Source organism: Arachis stenosperma, chromosome 4 (assembly GCF_014773155.1).
Source record: "Arachis stenosperma cultivar V10309 chromosome 4, arast.V10309.gnm1.PFL2, whole genome shotgun sequence".
Taxonomy (NCBI): Eukaryota; Viridiplantae; Streptophyta; class Magnoliopsida; order Fabales; family Fabaceae; genus Arachis; species Arachis stenosperma.
Genome location: NC_080380.1, coordinates 49,664,737 through 49,684,644, shown reverse-complemented (window position 1 = coordinate 49,684,644; position 19,908 = coordinate 49,664,737). Strand labels below are relative to the sequence as shown.

The following is a 19,908-nucleotide window of genomic DNA, read 5'->3' as shown; positions in this document are numbered from 1 at the left end:
CATTTAGTTGTTTTAGACTTTTAATTAAAATTTATGATTGATCTAATTTTTGTTTGGCTCAATATAAAAAAAAACATAACTCTAATTGTTAATTACATTTTAAACAGACAAATTATTTTTGGACTTGAACTTGACAAAAATAACATATAAATCACCGCTTATCACATAAAAACTAAGCCACATAATTTTTATAAGTATAGATATTTAGTTTAATTACTCTTTTAGGTTCTATAGTTTTGCAAAATTTTTAATTAGATCCCTATACTTTTTTTTTAATTGGGTCCTTGTACCAATTTTTTTTTTTCAATTAGGTCTCTACCGTGACCAAATAGTTAGATTTAATAGAATATTCCGTTTCTAAATTAAAGATTCTCTAACTTTTTCCTAAATCCCTAATTCTCTTTCACTCTTATTTTCTGAAATACCAAAATAACTCTCCCACACATAGAAGAAACATGTATTTTTCTAAAATACCAAAAGAGCCCCTTACATCTTATCCCGAAGAAAATAACACTAGCTAGCCCTCAGTTACTCTGTGGAGATCACGTTCAATGTTATCTTCTGTGTTGGTCCGTCGTCTTCATCCATCTGTGGCGTCATCTGCAGCAGACGCTTGCTGGTCGACCATCCGTCGAGTCCTTCTCTCTGGATTGGTCTGTTCTGCGTTATTTTGTTCGGAGATCTTCTGCGCTATTTTCCCATCCAAGCCGTCGCCGTCCCTCCCGGTGCTTTGCCTCGCCTGACGTCGTTGTGCCGCACCTGACCTCCTGTCTGGCCTCTCATCCCTGCGCTGCGCCTCTCCTCGATCTCCATGTGCTCGATCTGTCACAAAACAAGTAACACATAACATTTAATTTGTTTTTCCATTTTTAAAACTTGATGTAACATGTTTATGCTAATTTTAATTTTCAAAAAGTATGGCATTGGTGGTTGAGTACCTAATTTTTGAATTAATTTCTGAATTATTTTGATATAGTAATTTAGGATTTACAATATGAATATTTATGTACAAAAATTTTGTTAATTGGTGAATTGACATATAAATTAATTTTTTGCTAATCATGAATTTTGTTTATTGTTGATTGTTGATTGTTGTTGCTGTGATGATGCTGCTTTATTAGGACTCTGTTTCTCTTTTTTTTAATGTAGTGATGGGGAATTTGAATTTTATCATCATGGTGGCAAGTTTAAGGTATTTTCTACTGAATTTGGGTTTGGTTGGTGATGCGAAAATAGTTGTGGATACTCTGAATAAGGAGATTAAGGATGATCCTTTTTATTTGGCCCAGAACCACCTTAGGTGGAAGTTGTATCAAAGAAGTTTAAGGATAATGTGGCAAATATGGAGGCTCAGATTGCTAAGGATGTTGTGCCATTCAATTTCTTGACACCAATAAGGATTATAATAGATGCAATTCTTGGAGTCGGAAGCCCCGCTCCGATAGTGGTGTCCGAGGGTGCAAACACCATTGATGTAGGTAGGGCTATATTGGTCACCTAGGACTAGGTTGGATGCAGGGACTTGGGGGACCATATGGGTTGGCCTCCGTGCTTATGTTTATCTATTTAATTGGCCTTCCACTGGGTTATGTGGATTGATGCCCTTATCTTTAGTTATATTTTCATCATCATATAATGGAATGGTTTTTATTTTAGTCTATACATTATTATTAAGTAACAACTAGAATTAAGATCTTATATGAGTGTCTTGTCATGCCGGAGTGTTCTTCCACTATGAGTGTCTTGCCAGGATCCATCCAAAGGAGGTGGAACTTGTGGATTTGATACACAGACAGAGAGTTTCATGTGTCTTTGTGAGAATGGAAATTTCACTACTCATTGCAAAGGTATCTTACAACCTCAATAATATAATTCTGCCCTTTTAGTAAAGTAATGATCATGACTTGAATTTTGTATGTTATTTTGCAGATTATAATGTTGCACAACACAATACGAGGGCACGTATAATTGCAGGTTGTTACTGCTAATTGAAGTGGTGTATTGATTATTGTTCATAGCAAACTTTTTCAAGTTGAAAATGAGGGTAATGTGTTGTGTCTGCAGAAACAATAACTGACATTTCGGTTACTGGGACATTTGGAATTAGAGCAGGTATCTGGTACTTAAAAAAATGAGAGCTAAAGCAATATGAACAGACTCTTCTGTCTGATATATAATTCTTTCTTTAGAAAAAATTACATTAATAAATTCTTTATCTTATTGTATTGTATTAAATTTGATTTGTTATATTTTTGAAAATAATTTTGACAATTCATATTTTAGTACTGTGGACAACACCATATATTATACGTTTATGTATTTGTTTATGCTTTAATTTTCCAATACTACTCATCAGTTAGTACATTTATGAGTAAATACCCTTTTCGGCCCCTGTCCATTTTGAAAATTGACTACACGCCCCCTAACCTTTATAAATTATCAAATCGGCCCTTATCCATTTACTCCGTGATACCAATTAAACCTTGAATTGGTTTCTCCGTTCAAAGTCGATGGAAAATGCTGAGGTGTAACGTGTAGCCCGTGACGTGGCGTTGGATCATCAAACGTGGATTGCTCTGTAGGCATGTGGACAAATAAGCCCCTGCAGACTTAGCAAAGCGACGTTGTTTTTAAAAGAAGTCATTTTGCTCGTTTAGGGCGAAATTTCAGTCTCCCCATTTCTAAACCCTAAGACTAGTGCCTGAAGCATGAGCGATCTAGAGCAATCTTCAACCTCTAACACACGCCGTGTCTATAGGAAGAATTTGGTGGGTTCGAGTAGCAATACAAGTGAGGGCAAGAACGCCAAGTTCCAACACCCTAAATGTAAGTGTGGCACCTATGCAGTCATGCAACAGTCTGGGACAGCCAAGAACCCAGACAGAATCTTCCTGGGTTGTTCCTACTATGGCGTAAGTGTGCATCCATCTTCAATTTATGTAATCAACTTCCTACATTGTTTAACAAGTTGTATTCACTATAATGGCAATTGCAGATAGAGCAAAGTCACTGCAACTTTTTTGTTTGGCTGGACGAACTGATTGCTAAACGTTTTGGTAATGAAGATGACAATGATGTTCAAAGAAGAATGATGAGGATGGAGAAAAGGTTGGAGCAACTGGAATTCAAGATTGAAGATGAATATGAAGCAAAATCAAAAAAATGTAGTAATAGCCATAGTGTGTTTGTTATGCTGGCAATGTTAATTGTGTTAACAGCAATTGTGTTTGTAGTGTTTTAGGGTATATTGTGTTACTTTAAGTGATGCATGGATATCTGTTAAGATTTGGGTTAATTTGCTTTGTAATTGTAGATTCTAAATGAATTGAATGTGAATTTTTCTTTGTAATAATGTAAAGGCTGAACCCAAGATAACTCTACACAATGTTGTATAAGCTAAAAGCATAATGTTTATATTCATACTGCTAAGCACAAAGGCATTTACATAGTGAGCCAAAATCATTAGCACATGTCTGAATTCACAAAACAAAAAACATGTTTGATATTGTTTAGTGTATTATTTCCAATAACTTGACAACCAAAAAACTTTACACTAAAATATTCATAACTATAACTAGGATTATGTCATTTCTGAAGTCTTGGTGGCCTAAACCCATACGTTGGCTTGAATTTGTGGGGTGCATTTAGGCCTGGTGTGGGGATAAACATGAAGGGAGTTGTGGTTGTCCCTAAGTCAGTTGCTTCTTCAGGTGGAAGTTGTTGCTGAGTTGATGCTTGTGAGTTTTGGGTTGTTGCTTGCTGTAAAGGTGGCTGAACTGTTGGGGCTGTGGCCTACTGTTGAGGGTGGTGTACTATAGGTGCTGGAGGTTTAGTTATAGCTTGCTTGGGTCTGAAATTTGGCCCGTGGTTGAGTGCAGTTGGGGTAGCAGGATTTGAGGGCTCAGTGTTGTAGTCCACACCCTAAACCACATGAAAACAATTCAATTTATTGTATATGCTCTTGGGCCAATTAATTTTATAGTTAAACGGCATGAATCTGTAAAATAACATTACCTCTACTGGTGGTTGGGCAAGGTGTGAAGATTGAGTGTCAACCCTTGTCTCTTGTTGGACTGAGTGAGTGTTAGAGGTCTTTGGGACTTTTTTCTTTTGTCTTTTTGCTTTACCCTATGAAAGACATATGAGAAGCAAAGTAAGCATAGCCATGATAGAAAAAAAAACTTAAGTTTAGGGTCTCAGACAAAAAACTACCACTGGATCAATATATGTGGCAGTAACATTTTGGGGAACATTGCTTCCAACTCCTTCCCCGGCCTGTGCAAATCCAAAAATAATAATCTCAGCTACTATACTGCTCAATTGAATAGAGGAAATAACAACTACTACAAGGGGAAAGAAAAATATGTAGAACTCCTTTTACCTGTGCTTCCTGCTGATCTGGCGGTGGCTGTGATAATTGGTTTCCAGTTTGTTGTTGCTTTGCCTTCTTTCATTTTGGCTGCCAATTCGAATTTGTAGGAGGTCCTTTGCAAGTCATGTGGTAGTGTCCCTTTTACCCACATTTACTGCACGTGACTTGGAATGACTTCCTTACCTTGTGACCTTGCTGCTGCATTTGTGACTCAGCCACCACATCAACAGCCCTTTTTTTGGTTGGTCTCCCAGGGGGTCTCCTAATGATTGGTGCCTCTGGACGCAGCCTATTTATTTCTTCCCAAAACTCCTCAGAATTCACTGGTTTAATGGAGTCCCCATAAGTAGCCCGAATAGCTTCCATTGTAAGCCATTTATGTGCAAAATTCTCTGGCCTCAGCCCTTGTTTCCTTAACCTTGAGATAGCAGCCACTGCATGCTTGCAAGGTAACCCTGGTAGGATAGATACATAAATGACTTTTACTCAATCAATATTTACATAAATCATTGCCAAGAAATGAGTTGATGAATAAACCTGTTAGTTGCCAAACATTGCAAGCACATGTTTGCCTTTTCAAATTAACAGCCACTCTGGTCTGGTACCTTTGGACTTCAAACAATACCCTTGCCTCATCCCCAGCCCACTCTACTGTCCATTTATTGCTCTCAGGAATGATGTACTCATCCAGCCTTAGTTGTTGAATTGGAGCCAATTTACCCTTGCATTTGCTTATTCTATGCTTGTGCCCTGCCATCTTTTGCATAACGTAACTTCGAAGCTCCTCGCACATAGTTAAAATCGGTTTCTCTCTATACTCCACGATCTTGGCATTCCAAACTTCGCACATGTTATTGGTGATATTGTCACACTTCGGCCCATGGCTAAAGTAAGACTTCGTCCATGCACTAGGATCAAACTTCCGTAGATACTCCCAAGCATCCTTGTTCACCTTCTTCACAAGTTTCATTGAGTCTTTGAATTCTCTTATTGTTGTGCTCTTAGCAGCCTTCCAAACTAGCCTTTTTGTGTGCTTGTCCTTAAAGTGCTTGATGATTTTCCATATATATAAGACACAATTCCTATGATGGGCTTCTGGCATTACCTCATGCAATGCCTTAGCCAACCCCTGCAATAACAATTCATAAGAACAGTTGAATTAACAAGTAAGCACAGAACACAAACCATATAACTAAAAGGAAACACAAAGAAAGAAGTAATGTAACCTTCTGCTGGTCAAACATGAAGTTCCACCCATGGGCAGCCACAGAACCAAGATCATCATGCAGGATTGAAAGAAATCATTTCCAGGATTCAGTGTTCTCAGCTTCAACTACAGAAAATGCTATAACAAAGAAACTATTATTGGCATCGTACCCCACAGCTGACAATAGATGACCACCAAAGTACCCTTTTAAAAAGCATCCATCCAATCCAATCAGAGGGCGACAGCCCGCCTTGAAACCTTTCTTGCAAGCATCCAGTGAAATGTACAACCTATTGAAGAGTGGACGACCCTTTGGTTGAGGAATTACATCAATCATACCAGTGGATCCAGAATTGCTTCTGTGAATTTCATTTAAGTAGTCATGTAGCTTTCCATATTATTCTCGCTCCTTTCCAATTGCTTGTTCTCTAGCAGCTTTCAAGGCTCTGTATATCATCCTATAGTTGATATGGACATTATAGTCCTGCTTCATGTGCTCTAGTGCCTCTTTCGGAGTCATTAGAGGTTGAGTTACCAACCTTTTTACCAACTTACTTGTCACCCAAGCTCTATCAGCCATGTTACTGCTCAAATTCCTACCACAGTTATGCTCTCCAATGAATGTCTTGATTTGAAAACTTAGACTCTGACTATTATGGGAGCAAAACACCAGCCATGGACAACCCTCCTCAGCACACCTTGCTCTAATCCTCTTTGGCTCATTCTTCAAATACATAAGCTCTTTTCCCTCATATACAAAGTAATCCTTAAGTGCTTGCTTGAACATTGCCATGGTCTCAAAGTGTTGTCCAACCTGAAACTAAACTTCACCATACTCTGCATCCTCATTGAAATCAGGATATCTTGCCTTATGCTCCTCATCTGAGTCAGAAATTGGGGAGTTAAATGCCTCAGACTCATATTCATATGGCTTTTCCGGGTTTGAGTCTAATTCCTCAGTCACTGGATCTGAATTGGGCTTATTCCTTGCCTCATCATTTGGGTCAACATCACCTGGTCCATTACCTTGATCTCCACTAGGCCCACTGTTTGGCTCATTGTCTGCTTCTTGTTGCGATAGAACATGTTTTCTTTTTCTTCCAACATACCTCTTTGCCTTCTTCTTCTTAGTCCTAGGAGACATGTCCTTATCACCAAAACTACCAGGTGGCACATTTTTCTTCTTTTTAGGTGTCTGTTGTCTAACACAACTCTTCTTCCTAGCACCCTTTTGTCCAGCATCCATTGCCTCTTTCATCCTCACATTAGGCTGCTTCTTCCTCACACTCTTCCTCTGTACATTTACTTCCTCATCACTACTACTACTATCAGATTCTAATCTAGTTGGAGGGGGTTTGTAGGGTTCGTCTTCAGTTATTTCATATCCGTCATCGGAAGAAGGTGAATCTACCTCAACAACATCAGGCCCATATACTGGTTGACTAACATCATGCTCAAAGTAAATAACCAGCAAATCTGACTCCACATTCTCCATCTTTTTATCACACATTTCATTGATTTCCTTATCCCCTTTGAGAACATGCAACCCAGACTCTAAATCAAGGGCACTGTCATCATACCAATACATCTATTTGTAACTTGTATACCCTAAACCCTTGAACATTTTCTCCAAATCCTTGAAATTAACATAATCAATGTCTAACGGAGGAAATGTCTCAACACTTCCATCGCGGTAGAATAATACACCATCTTCATCCCGTTCAAACCAACCCCCATGATGAAAAACAGGGACTATTTCATATGACATCTATTAGAACAATAATGTGCAATAATTAGAAATTAATTAACTACTTCCATCACGCCTCATTTTAACATTTTATAACATGCATCGGGTGATCACTAATCCAAATCATCATTAACAATAACCAAGTTCAGTAAAAAAAATGGAGCATCACAAGCTAACGAAGCTTTAAGATTAGATAGTGACACTAACCTTAGTAGCGCCGTCAGTTCCTCCGTTTGCAGCACCGTCAACACCTCCCTGTTGGAAGTCTCTGTCAGCTTGCTTGGAGGGAGACGTTTCAGTATCTTAGGGTTTCTTTGTAATTTTGAGGAGAGAACGAGGGTGATGTATGGTGATTGGGGTGTGCATAAGGGGGAGAATGGGATTTCACCCCAAACGAGCAAAATGATGCCAAGCAAAACAACGTCGCTTTGCTGAGTCTGCAGGGGCTTATTTGTCCACATGCCTATAGAGCAATCCATGTTTGATGATCCAATGCCACGTCACAGGCTGCACGTTACACCTCAGCATTTTTCGTCGACAATGAACGGAGAAACCAACTCAAGGGCTAATTGGTATCACGGAGTAAATGTATAAGGGCCGATTTGATAATTTATAAAGGTTAGGAGGCGTGTAGTCAATTTTCAAATTGGACAGGGGCCGGAAAGGGTATTTACTCACAAGCAATTAGAAAGGAGCGAGAACAATATGGAAAGCTATATGACTACTTAAATGAAATTCACAGAAGTAATCCTGGATCCACTGGTATGATTGATGTAATTCCTCAACCAGAGGGTCGTCCACTCTTCAATAGGTTGTACATTTCACTGGATGCTTGCAAGAAAGGTTTCAAGGCAGGCTGTTGATGAGCGGATAATTTATACGCTTTTTGGCTTTGTTTTTAGGTAGTTTTTAGTATGATCTAACTACTTTTAGGGATGTTTTCATTAGTTTTTATGTTAAATTCACATTTCTGGACTTTACTATGAGTTTGTGTATTTTTCTGTGATTTCAAGTATTTTCTGGCTGAAATTGAGGGGCCTGAGCAAAACTCTGATAAGAAGGCTGACAAAGGATTGCTGATGCTGTTGGAATCTGACCCCCCTGCACTCGAAATGGATTTTCTAGAGCTACAAAAATCCGAATGGCGCTCTCTCAATGATGTTGGAAAGTAGACATCCAGAGCTTTCCAGCAATATATAATAATCCATACTTTATTCGAGATTTGATGACGTAAATTGGCGCTCAATGCCAGTTCCATGCTGCATTCTGGAGTCAAACGCCGAAACACGTCACGAACCAGAGTTGAACGCCAGAAACACGTTACAACTTGGCGTTCAACTCCAATAAAAGTCTCTGCACGTGTAACATTCAAGCTCAGCCCAAGCACACACCAAGTGGGCCCCAGAAGTGGATTTCTGCATCAATTACTTACTTCTGTAAACCCTAAGTAGCTAGTTTATTATAAATAGGACATTTTACTATTGTATTTTCATTCTGGATTGTATTTTTTGATCCTATGATCACATTTTGGGGACTGGCCATTCAGCCATGCCTGGACCTTCATCACTTATGTATTTTCAATGGTGGAGTTTCTACACACCATAGATTAAGGGTGTGGAGCTCTGCTGTACCTCAAGTTTTAATGCAATTACTATTACTTTCTATTCAATTCGATTTATTCCTGTTCTAAGATGCCATTCGTACTTCAACCTGATGGATGTGATGATCCGTGACACTCATCATCATCTATCCTTATGAACGTGTGCCTGACAACCACTCTGTTCTACAAGCGAGAGCTAGAGTGCGTATCTCTTGGATTCCTGATGCACGATACATGGTTGCCCCTCGCTTGACAATCGAGCCTTCCATTCTGTGAGATCAGAGTCTTCGTGGTATAAGCTAGAATTGATGGCGGCATTCATGAGAATCCAGAAAGTCTAAACCTTGTCTGTGGTATTCCGAGTAGGATTCTGGGATTGAATGACTGTGATGAGCTTCAAACTCGCGATTGTTGGGCGTGATGACAAACGCAAAAGAATCAAGGGATTCTATTCCAACATGATCGAGAACCGACAGATGATTAGCCGTGCCGTGACAGAGCATTTGGACCTTTTTTCACTGAGAGGATGGGATGTAGCCATTGACAACGGTGATGCCCTACATACAGCTTGCCATAGAAAGGAGTGACAAAGATTGGATGAAAGCAGTAGGAAAGCAGAGATTCAGAAGGAACACAACATCTCCATACACTTATTTGAAATTCCCGCTAATGAATTTACATAAGTATTTCTATCCTTTATTATTTAATTAAGTATCTCTTTATATTTTCCCAAAACCACTATCAATTTGAAACCGCCTGACTGAGATTTACAAGCTGACCATAGCTTGCTTCATACCAACAATCTCTCTGGGATCGACCCTTACTCACGTAAGGTATTACTTGGACGACACAGTACACTTGCTGGTTAGTTGTGCGGAGTTGTGACAAAGTGAGATTCATGTTTGAGAGCACCAAGTCTTTGGAGTCATTGTTGATGATCACAATTTCGTCCACCAAGTTTTTGGCGCCGTTGCCGGGGAGTGTTCGAGTTTGGACAACTAACGGTTCATATTGTTGCTCAGATTAGGTAATTTTCTTTTCAAAAAGTTTTCAAAAATCTTTCAAAAAAAAATTTTCTTTATTTTCGTTTTCCTAAAGAATATTTTCGAAAAATTTATTAAGAAAATACAAAAAAATCATAAAATCATAAAAATCAAAAATATTTTTTGTTTCTTGTTTGAGTCTTGAGTCAATTTTTAAGTTTGGTGTCAATTGCATGTTTTAAAAATTATTATACATTTTTCGAAAAATTCATGTATTCATAGTGTTCTTCATGATCTTCAAGTTGTTCTAGGTAAATCTTCTTGTTTGATCTTGATGTTTTCTTGTTTTGTGTCTTTTATTGTTTTTCATATGCATTTTTGCATTCATAGTATCCATGCATTAAAGAATTCTAAGTTTGGTGTCTTGTATGTTTTCTTTGCATCAAAAATTTTTCAAAAATATGTTCTTGATGTTCATCATGATCTTCAAAGTGTTCTTGGTGTTCATCTTGACATTCATTGTGTTCTTGCATGCATCATGAGTTTTGATTCATAATTTTCATGTTGTGAGCCATTTTTGTTGTTTTTCTCTCTCATCATTAAAAATTCAAAAATCAAATTTTTTTCATTTTTATCTTATTAATTTCAAAAATTTTAAAATTATTTTCAAAATCTTTTTCTTTAATTTTATTTCAAATTTTCGAAATTACACTAACAATTAATGTGATTGATTCAAAAATTTGAAGTTTGTTACTTTCTTGTTAAGAAAGGTTCAATCTTTAAATTCTAGAATTATATCTTTTAGTTTCTTGTTAGTTAAGTAATTAATTTTAATTTTAAAAATTTAATCTTTTTCAAAATATCTTTTTCTTAAAAATCATATCCTTTTTTTATTATTATATCTTTTTATCATATCTTTTATATCATATCTTTTTCAAAATTTTATCTTTTTCAAAAATTTGATTTTAAAATATCTTATCTAACCTCTTATCTTCTTATCTTTTCAAACTTGATTTTCAAATCTTTTTCAACTAACTATTTGACTTTTTGTTTGTTTCTTATCTTTTTCAAAACCACCTAACTACTTTTCCCTCTCTAATTTTCGAAAATATCTCACCTCTTTTTCAAAATTCTTTTTAATTAATTAACTAATTATTTTAAAATTTTAATTTTAATTCTATCTCATCTTTAATTTTCGAAAATCATTAACTCCTTTTCAAAATTAATTTTCGAATTCTCTCTCTCATCTTCTTCTATTTATTTATTTATTTATTTACTAACACTTCGCTTCACCTCTTCTCATCTCAAATCACTGCCCCTATCCTTACCCTTGTGTTTAGATTATTCCTTCTTCTTAATCCTTATCCCTTTTCTTCTTCTACTAATAATAAGGATCCTCTTTACTGTGACATAGAGGATTCCTCTTTCTTTTCTTTTTCTCTTCTCTTTCATATGAGCAGGAATAAGGAAAAAGGCACTCTTGTTGAAGCTGATCATAAACCTGAAAGGACTCTGAAGAGGAAACTAAGAGAAGCTAAATTACAACAATCCAGAGGCAACCTTTCTGAAATTTTCGAACAAGAGAAGGAGATGGCAGCCGAACCCAACAACAATAATGCAAGGAGGATGCTTGGTGATTTTACTAAACCCACATCCAAGTTTGATGGAAGAAGCATCTCAATTCCTGCCATTGGAGCAAACAATTTTGAGCTGAAACCTCAATTAGTTGCTTTAATGCAACAGAACTGCAAGTTCCAAGAACTTCCATCTGAAGATCCTTATCAGTTTTTAACTGAGTTCTTGTAGATTTGTGAGACTGTTAAGACGAATGGAGTAGATCCTGAAGTCTACAGGCTCATGCTTTTCCCTTTTGCTGTAAGAGACAGAGCTAGAACATGGTTGGACTCACAACCTAAAGATAGCCTGGACTCCTGGGATAAGCTGGTCACGGCCTTCTTGGATAAATTCTTTCCTCCTCAAAAGCTGAGCAAGCTTAGAGTGGATGTTCAGACCTTCAAGCAAAAAGATGGTGAATCCCTCTATGAAGCTTGGGAAAGATACAAGCAGATGACCAAAAAGTGTCCTTCTGACATGTTTTCAGAATGGACCATATTACATATATTCTATTATGGTCTATCTGAGTTTTCCAAGATGTCATTGGACCATTCTGCAGGTGGATCCATTCACCTAAAGAAAATGCCTACAGAAGCTCAAGAACTTATTGACATGGTTGCAAATAACCAATTCATGTACACTTCTGAGAGGAATTCCGTGAATAATGGGACGCCTCAGAGGAAGGGAGTTCTTGAAATTGATGCTTTGAATGCCATATTGGCTCAGAACAAAGTGTTGACTCAGCAAGTCAACATGATCTCTCAAAGTCTGAATGTTTGGCAAAATACATCCAATAGTACTAAAGAGACAGCTTCTGAAGAAGCTTATGATCATGAGAACCCTGCAATGGCAGAGGTTAATTACATGGGTGAACCTTATGGAAACACCTATAATTCATCATGGAGAAATCATCCAAATTTCTCATGGAAGGATCAACAAAAGCCTTAATAAGGCTTTAATAATGGTGGAAGAAACAGGCTCAGCAATAACAAGCCATTTCCATCATCTTCTCAGTAACAGACAGAGAATTATAAGTAGAGCCCCTCTAATTTAGCAAACTTAGTCTCTGATCTGTCAAAGGCCACTTTAAGTTTCATGAGTGAGACAAGATCCTCCATTAGAAATTTGGAGGCACAAGTGGGCCAGCTGAGTAAGAAAGTAACTGAAACTCCTCCTAGTACTCTCCCAAGCAATACTGAAGAAAATCCAAAGAGAGAGTGTAAGGCCATTGACATAGTCAATATGGCCGAATGCAAGGACGAGGAGGAGGACGTGAATCCCAATGAGGAAGACCTCATGGGACGTCTCTCAAGCAAGAAGGAGTTCCCTATTGAGGACCTAAAGGAATCTGAGGCTCATATAGAGACCATAGAGATCCCACTAAATCTCCTTCTGCCATTCATGAGCTCTGAAGACTATTTGATGACTGGTCATCATATACCCATTTTTCAAGCTAATTTCACTTGTTTTATTAGTCTTTATGCACTTTCTTGCATCCTAAGTAAGTGATTTGGAATGAAAATACATAACTTCTTTAGATCAAGCAACTACCATTAAATTGATGCTAACTCATAAGGTTTAAGCTAATTTTAATTGAACTTTAATTGATTTGTAAGCCTTATGAATTTAGTGATACTTTGAGTAGTGGTTTTGGTTGATTGTAGGTGAAGAAAAGAAGAAAAGAGAAAGCGTGGCCCAAGGAGAAAAAGGCGTGGCGCATAAAGAAGGGAGCAAGCATTGCCATTCACAAGGGCAGACTGCCCTCTAGGAGGGCAACATAAGGAAACAAGGCTTGAAGAGGCAACTCTGCCCTGCCCACGACAAGGGCAGAGCACAAAATTGTGCCTTGGATCAAAGAAGAGAAAAACCTTGCCCTGCCCTCCACAAGGGCAGTATCGGGCTCACTAGAGGAATAAATCAAAGGAAAAAGTTCACCTAAGCTTGCTACAAGAATCGAACACGGCACCATGAGGAAGCAAGGATTTAAGCCTCACTTTGGTACCAAGAGAACCAAGGAAAATAGGTAGCGTGTGTGTCATCCAAGTTTCGAACACGGGGCTTCAAGTTGGAAACATTGCCCTGCCCTCCGCGAGGGCAGGGCAGCATTTTGTTGTGGCACGGCCAGCGCACCATTCTGGCGCACCAAGGCATCACTCGGCAGCACCAGCAGCACGCCCAGGCACCAATCTGGCGCACCAAAAAGTTCTGCCCTGCCCTCCGCGAGGGCAGGGCAGCATCCTGCGCACCAAACTCGCACACCACGCTCGCGCCAAGGCCGCACACATCAATTTTCTGCCCTGCCCTCCACAAGGGCAGGGCAGCCTCCTGGAAGCAATTGTTCTTGGGCTGAAAATTGGATTAAAAATCCAATTTAATTCATTTCTTCACCAAATCAAAAGCCCATCCAAATCCCAAGATCCAAGAATAGAAAGTGTATAAATAGGAGCTAGTTTGATGTAATTAGGACCTTTTACTTGACTTTTGAATTTTGCAACTTTTCTTTGAGAGACTTGACCGAGATTTCAGAGAATTAGGGAGGAGAATTGATCTCTCTTCTTCCTCGTTCTTGCTTGGGCATTTTCTACTTTTGTTGTTTGAGTCTTGGGTGTTAAGAATTGAAGAAATTCTGTCTCAATCTCCACTCAAGAGCTCTTTAATTTCTCTTCTGCATAATTGAATTCATTTACATTCCCTTTACTGCTTCTTCTTCAATTTCTTGTCAATTGCTTTGAGAACTTGGATCTGGGAAGGCAATTGAGATCTAGGCTTTGCTACTTAGTCTCTGGAGTCCTGAGATCCCAATTTCCTTTTGGTTCTTCTGTGAACCTTTGCTGCACTTAATTTCCTTACTGTTTGAGTTCTAATTGCTTCTAATTCAATTTCTGCTCTATTAATTGTGGCAATTCAATTTCTCTTTGCTTAGATTCTGAAATCCCAGACCTCAAATCCCTTTTACATTCAAGCAATTTATATTACTTGCATTTTAAGTTACTGCAATTTACATTTCTTGCACTTTAAGTTTCAGTCATTTACTTTCTTGTTCTTTAAGATTCAGCAAGTTTACTTTCCTGCTCTTTAATTTACTGCAATTCTCCCCTCTCCCTTTACATTCCAAGCAATTTAGCTTCTGTTAAATACAAACCACTCAACCAAAACTTAATTCGCTTGACTAAATCAACCACTAAACTAAAATTGCTCAATCCTTCATTCCCTGTGGGATCGACCTCACTCATGTGAGTTATTATTACTTGATGCGACCCGGTACACTTGCCGGTGAATTTTGTGTTGGATCGTTTTCCGCACATCAAGTTTTTGGCGCCGTTGCCGGTGATTGAAATAGATTAACAACGATTAAGTGAATTGGAGGTCTAGATCAGGCACTTTTTCTTTTCTGTTGTTTTAATTTTGGCTAACACACTAACTGTTTGAATTTTTGCTTAAACTAACTAAAACTTCATTCTAGCTATAGATTGAAGTTTCATTGGTTATCTGGATCTGTGTGTTTATTGTTGTGTGTTTGTATGTCAGGTACAGGAAGAGCCTCCCCTATTCTCTCTGAAATTGACCAAAGAACTCTTCGAAGAATAAGAAGAGCTGAAAGAGGGAAGAACGTCATTGGAGAGGAAGAATCTGAGGAGGAATTCCAAGAAATGGAAGGAGATCCATCAAATCCCAATCAACCAGAAGGAGGAGCCAATAATAACCAACAACAAAGAAGAGTACTGGCTTCCTACACATTTGCAAACGCTAGACATTGTGGGAGTAGCATTCTTCCCCCCAATGTCAATGCAAACAACTTTGAACTAAAGCCACAGCTCATCACACTGGTCCAAAACAACTGTTCTTTTGGAGGAGGGCCATTGGAGGATCCGAATCAACATTTATCTACCTTCTTGAGGATTTGTGACACTGTCAAAACCAATGGTGTGCCTCCTGACAGTTACAAGTTGTTGCTCTTTCCATTCTCTCTCAGGGACAAAGCCACTCAATGGCTAGAAACGTTCCCAAAGGAAAGCATCAACACTTGGGATGACTTGGTGAGCAAGTTCCTTGCCAAATTTTATCCCCCTCAAAGAATCATAAGATTGAAGACTGAGGTGCAGACATTCACTCAAATGGAGGCTGAGAATTTATATGAAGCATGGGAAAGATATAAAGCTCTATTGAGAAAATGTCCACCAGAGATGTTTACTGAGTGGGATAAGTTGCAAAACTTCTATGAAGGACTTACTCTGAAAGCTCAAGAAGCACTTGATCACTCAGCTGGAGGCTCATTACAACTCATGAAAACTACAGAGGAAGCTCAAAACCTCATTGATATGGTGGCTGTTCCGAGGGTTACCTGAAACGTGGAGCTCGGTCGTCTGGCAGGACCCGAGGTGGGGGTTCCGTGACCCGAGCTTGATGCGCTGAGCGGCGGGTGGTTGTACCTGCAATGACACTCCGATGCTTAAGTTAGCATGGGTCCAAGCAGATATGTGTAGAATGTAGAATATGAGTTATACCTGGGTGCTCCAGTGTATTTATAGTAGTTGGTCGTGATCTTCCCTGGATAAGATATTCTTATCTTATCTTATCTTTTTCGGAGTTTTATCCCTATCTTTGCGGAACCGCCTTTCCTAGGCCTTTTCGGCCTTTTAGGTTTTTGGGCTTCGTTCCTTATGATGGGCCTTCTTAGCTTTATTGTCCGAGGTCCGACCTCAGGTGTGGGCCTTGGGACGAGGTCGGACCTTCTATGAACTTTGCCGAGTTTGGGGAGCTCGGTCAGGGTATGAACAGTGCCCCTGCCCGAGTTCGTCCTTTTTGAGAGGTCGAGCTCGGGCATAGTAGTTTTTTTTCAAATTTTCAAAAAATGGCCGTTTCTGCATTTATTGCTTTTTTACCGTTTTTCCTTGATTTTCGTTCCGGCCTTCGTGAAGGCTTTATTTATTCGCTCCCTTTCCTTTTCTTCGTTTATTCTGTTCCTTTCTTGTTTTTCTGAGTTTTCGCCATCTCTTTTTCGAGCGCCGCTTCTTCTTTTTCTTTGTTCTTCTTCCCTGATTCTTTCCGTGCATTTTTCCGGGGTTTCCTCTGCGCCGTTGTTTCGTGCTTCTTGCTTCCGGAGCTTGCCGCCTTCGTTTCTCCTTTGCCTCGGAGCTCCTCGCCTTCGTTTCTACTTTCCAGGTTTGTTTTTCCATGTTTTTACTTTCTTGTGATCATATGCTTCTGTTCTTTGTGTGGCTCTTTGTTTTGTCTCTTTATGCCTGGGTTGCCCCAAAAAAGAGGCGCCGCCATTGCTGTTGTTTGTATATGGGGGGGGCTCTTTTTGTTCTCTGGTGTTTTTCGGTCCGGGTTTGCTGCATTTTCTTCGCGGGGTTTTTGTTTTCTTTGCATTGCTGAATGGGTTTTTGCTTTCTGTTGTATTCTTCTTTGTAGGTAGGAATTTATGTCTCGAAAGGTTCTTCAATCGGTGTCGACCAAGATTCCGAGTGGTCTTGGTTGGGTAGATCCTCTTCCTTTGAGAATCCCTTCTGTGGTAGATTCTGAATATTTAGCTAGGTTCCGTAGGCACAGTAGCATATGTGAAAATAGAGAGTCTGAGAGGGATTATGAACTAGTGGCCCCGGATTCCGAGGAGAGAGTGTGCTTCCCGCCTTTAGAGAGTTCCGAGAAGCTCTTCTTTTATGCTTATGATTGTTTTTTCTCTAAGCTGGGTGTCCGACTTCCTTTTACCGACCTGGAGTCCGAGGTGTTGTGGTCTTGTAACCTTGCCCCTACGCAGCTCCATCCAAATTCTTGGGCATTTTTAAAGCTGTTCCAACTTTTGTGTCAGTTTTTGGGTGTCTCTCCCTCTATTTCCCTTTTTTCCTATTTGTTTGTGTTGACGAAGCCGGGGTCGGGTGGAGGGAAGGTATCCTGGGTCTCTTTTAGGGCTAACCAGGGAAGAAAGTTTTGTACCCTGTATGATGAGTCCTTTCACGATTTTAAGAACTTTTATTTCAAGGTTCGGGCTACTGGAGACGTCCGACCTTTCTTTCTAGATGAGAGTGGGGAGCCTTCTTTTCCTCTTTGTTGGCAGGAGAATGTAGTGTCTGTTAAGTATACCTTTGAGAGTCTAGATGAGGTGGAGCAGGCTTTTGTGGGTGTGGTGAGCAGTTTATGGGGTCGGGCACCTCACTTGGATACGAAGAAAATGTTGGGAGATCCAGCCTTCTCCGTTCCGAGTTAGGTAGTTCCCGACCTCTTTCGAGATTCATCTTTTTCTTAGTATTTTGGCTTTGTTTGTTTTGGTGGAATTTCTGTTGTGGTAACTCCTTTTCTTTTATTTCTGCAGAGATGTCTTCTCAGGCGGATTCCATGAAGTATCTTCGTCGGACGAAGAAGTCTGTGGCCGCTCGGAATATTGAAGCTGGGGGGGCTTCTGCCCGATCTTCTCCGGAGAAGTCTACTGTGGGTGTTCAGACTCGGTCGAAGACTATTCCGACTCCCCAGTTCCGAGCTATAACTCAAGATCCTCCGACCTCCGGGCCTGCTACCTCTTCTCCTCCCCCGTTCTCGGGTCCTCCTCCCAAGAAGCAGAAGACCTCTCAAGAGCCTGCGGGTTTTAATGACAAGGATTTCGATGCTATTGGTTGGATTGAACAGCATATTCTCCCTCAGACCTTTATTTCTACTGATGATGTGTCTATGGAGCACCATTTTCAGTATATGGCGCGGAGTTGTGTTCGGATGGCTAGTCTTCATGCTGCTATTGCCCGAGAGTTCAAGAAATCTCCCCTTGGCGCGACCAGTTCCCGACTTGAGAAGGCTCAGTCCGAGCTCGAGAAGATTAGTGAGCTGAAGGCTGCTAGGATTGCTGAGTTGGAAGCATCTTTAGAGAAGGAGAAAGCTAAGGCTACCGCGGCTGTGGCGGCAGCGAATGCATCTGAGGGGATGGCGAAGGCAGCGAAGGAAATTATACTCGGGCACTTGCCGAGCTTGTGGAGACGAAGGAGAAGTTGCAATCTGCTCAGAATGACTTTTACGAGCTAGAAGGGCATGTGGCGAAGGGTATGGATGCTATGTATGAAAATTTGAAGGCTCAGGTCCGGGTTCTTGCTCCTGACCTGGATCTGAGTTTATTTAGTATGGATAACGTTGTTGTGGAGGGAGAGATTGTTCCTGCTCCCAACGAGGATGAGGTTCCGGTGTCCGACCCCAAGGTTCCGGTGTCCGTCCCGAGGTTCCGGTTGCGAACCCGACTTCACCTTTGGTCGGGGATGGGTCTGGTGCGGAGGTTTTGAACCGGGATGATGGTGCTGTCGATGCTGTCCCGATTTCTATGTTTCTTCCGCAGCCTTCTGTTGATGCGGCGACCGGGAAGGATCTTGATCCTCTGTAATCCCTTTATCTTTTGGGTTTTTGCCCGGCCTGTGGGCTCTTTTGTTTTTTGGATGATTTCTGTGGATGCTTTGGACACCTTTTTTGCTTTTAGCTACTTGTAGTAACTTTTTTAGCTTATTATGCGGTGTTTTTGTTCGCGTTTTGACTTGTTTGTTCCGCTTTTATGCTTTTTAGTTGTTTTTGGATAACAACTTTTTAGCTAGCGTTTGATTTCGTTTTTTCGCTCGTACTTTTTTAGTTGTTTTTGTATAGCAACTTTTTAGTAAGCGTTTTCGAAATCTTTGTCTTCGCCGTTTTGATTTTTTTTTGTTCCGCTTTTATGCTTTTTAGTTGTTTTTGGATAACAACCTTTTAGCTAGCGCTTGATTTCGTTTTTTCGCTCGTACTTTTTTAGTTGTTTTTGTATAGCAACTTTTTAGTAGGCGTTTTCGAAATCTTTGCTTTCGCCGTTTTAAGGCTTCCTTCTCGGGTCCGAGCTTTTTATCGGACCTCGGGTGGCGCGGTCGAGTACACCCTTTGTTGGTCCGACCTTGTCTTTGGTCGGCCTTTTAAGTTATTTTTGTAATCTCTTTTTATTTGGCTTTTTTGAGCCTTTTTCAGAGTTACTTTTATAACTTCTCACATTAATTTGAACCTCGTCGCTTTATCTTTGCCGACCTTGTGTGGTCTCTTGGCAAATGATTTTTTGCGTTTTGTCGAGCATAAATTAATGCGCCTTGACGGGGTACTTTTTCAGGATTTGTTTTATCACGAGAAGGAACAAAAGAAAATAGAAAAATTTGATTAGTATTAAGAAAGAAAGAATATTTACAAAGTGTTTACCCTTGATTAGGTCGGGTGCCTTATCTGACCGGGTGTCTCATTAAAAAACCCCTGTAGGGAAAAAGAGTACACCTCGGGTCAGATTCTAGCTGTAGTACCGTTTTAGATTACAGGCGTGCCAGGCCCTGGGCAGCTCATTGCCTTCTAGGTCGGATATCTTGTAATAGCCTGTTCCTAAGACTTCAGTTACTTTGTAGGGTC

The 19,908-nt window shown here is 39.8% G+C and overlaps 1 non-coding gene across 1 annotated transcript; it reads right to left on the bottom strand.

Annotated features, from left to right (window-relative positions):
- Nucleotides 1-11,898: 11,898 nt before the first annotated feature.
- LOC130978320 (small nucleolar RNA R71) lies at nt 11,899-12,002 on the bottom strand. The gene has a single exon (XR_009085970.1). It is a non-coding gene; the product is annotated as a small nucleolar RNA R71 (small nucleolar RNA).
- Nucleotides 12,003-19,908: the final 7,906 nt, after the last annotated feature.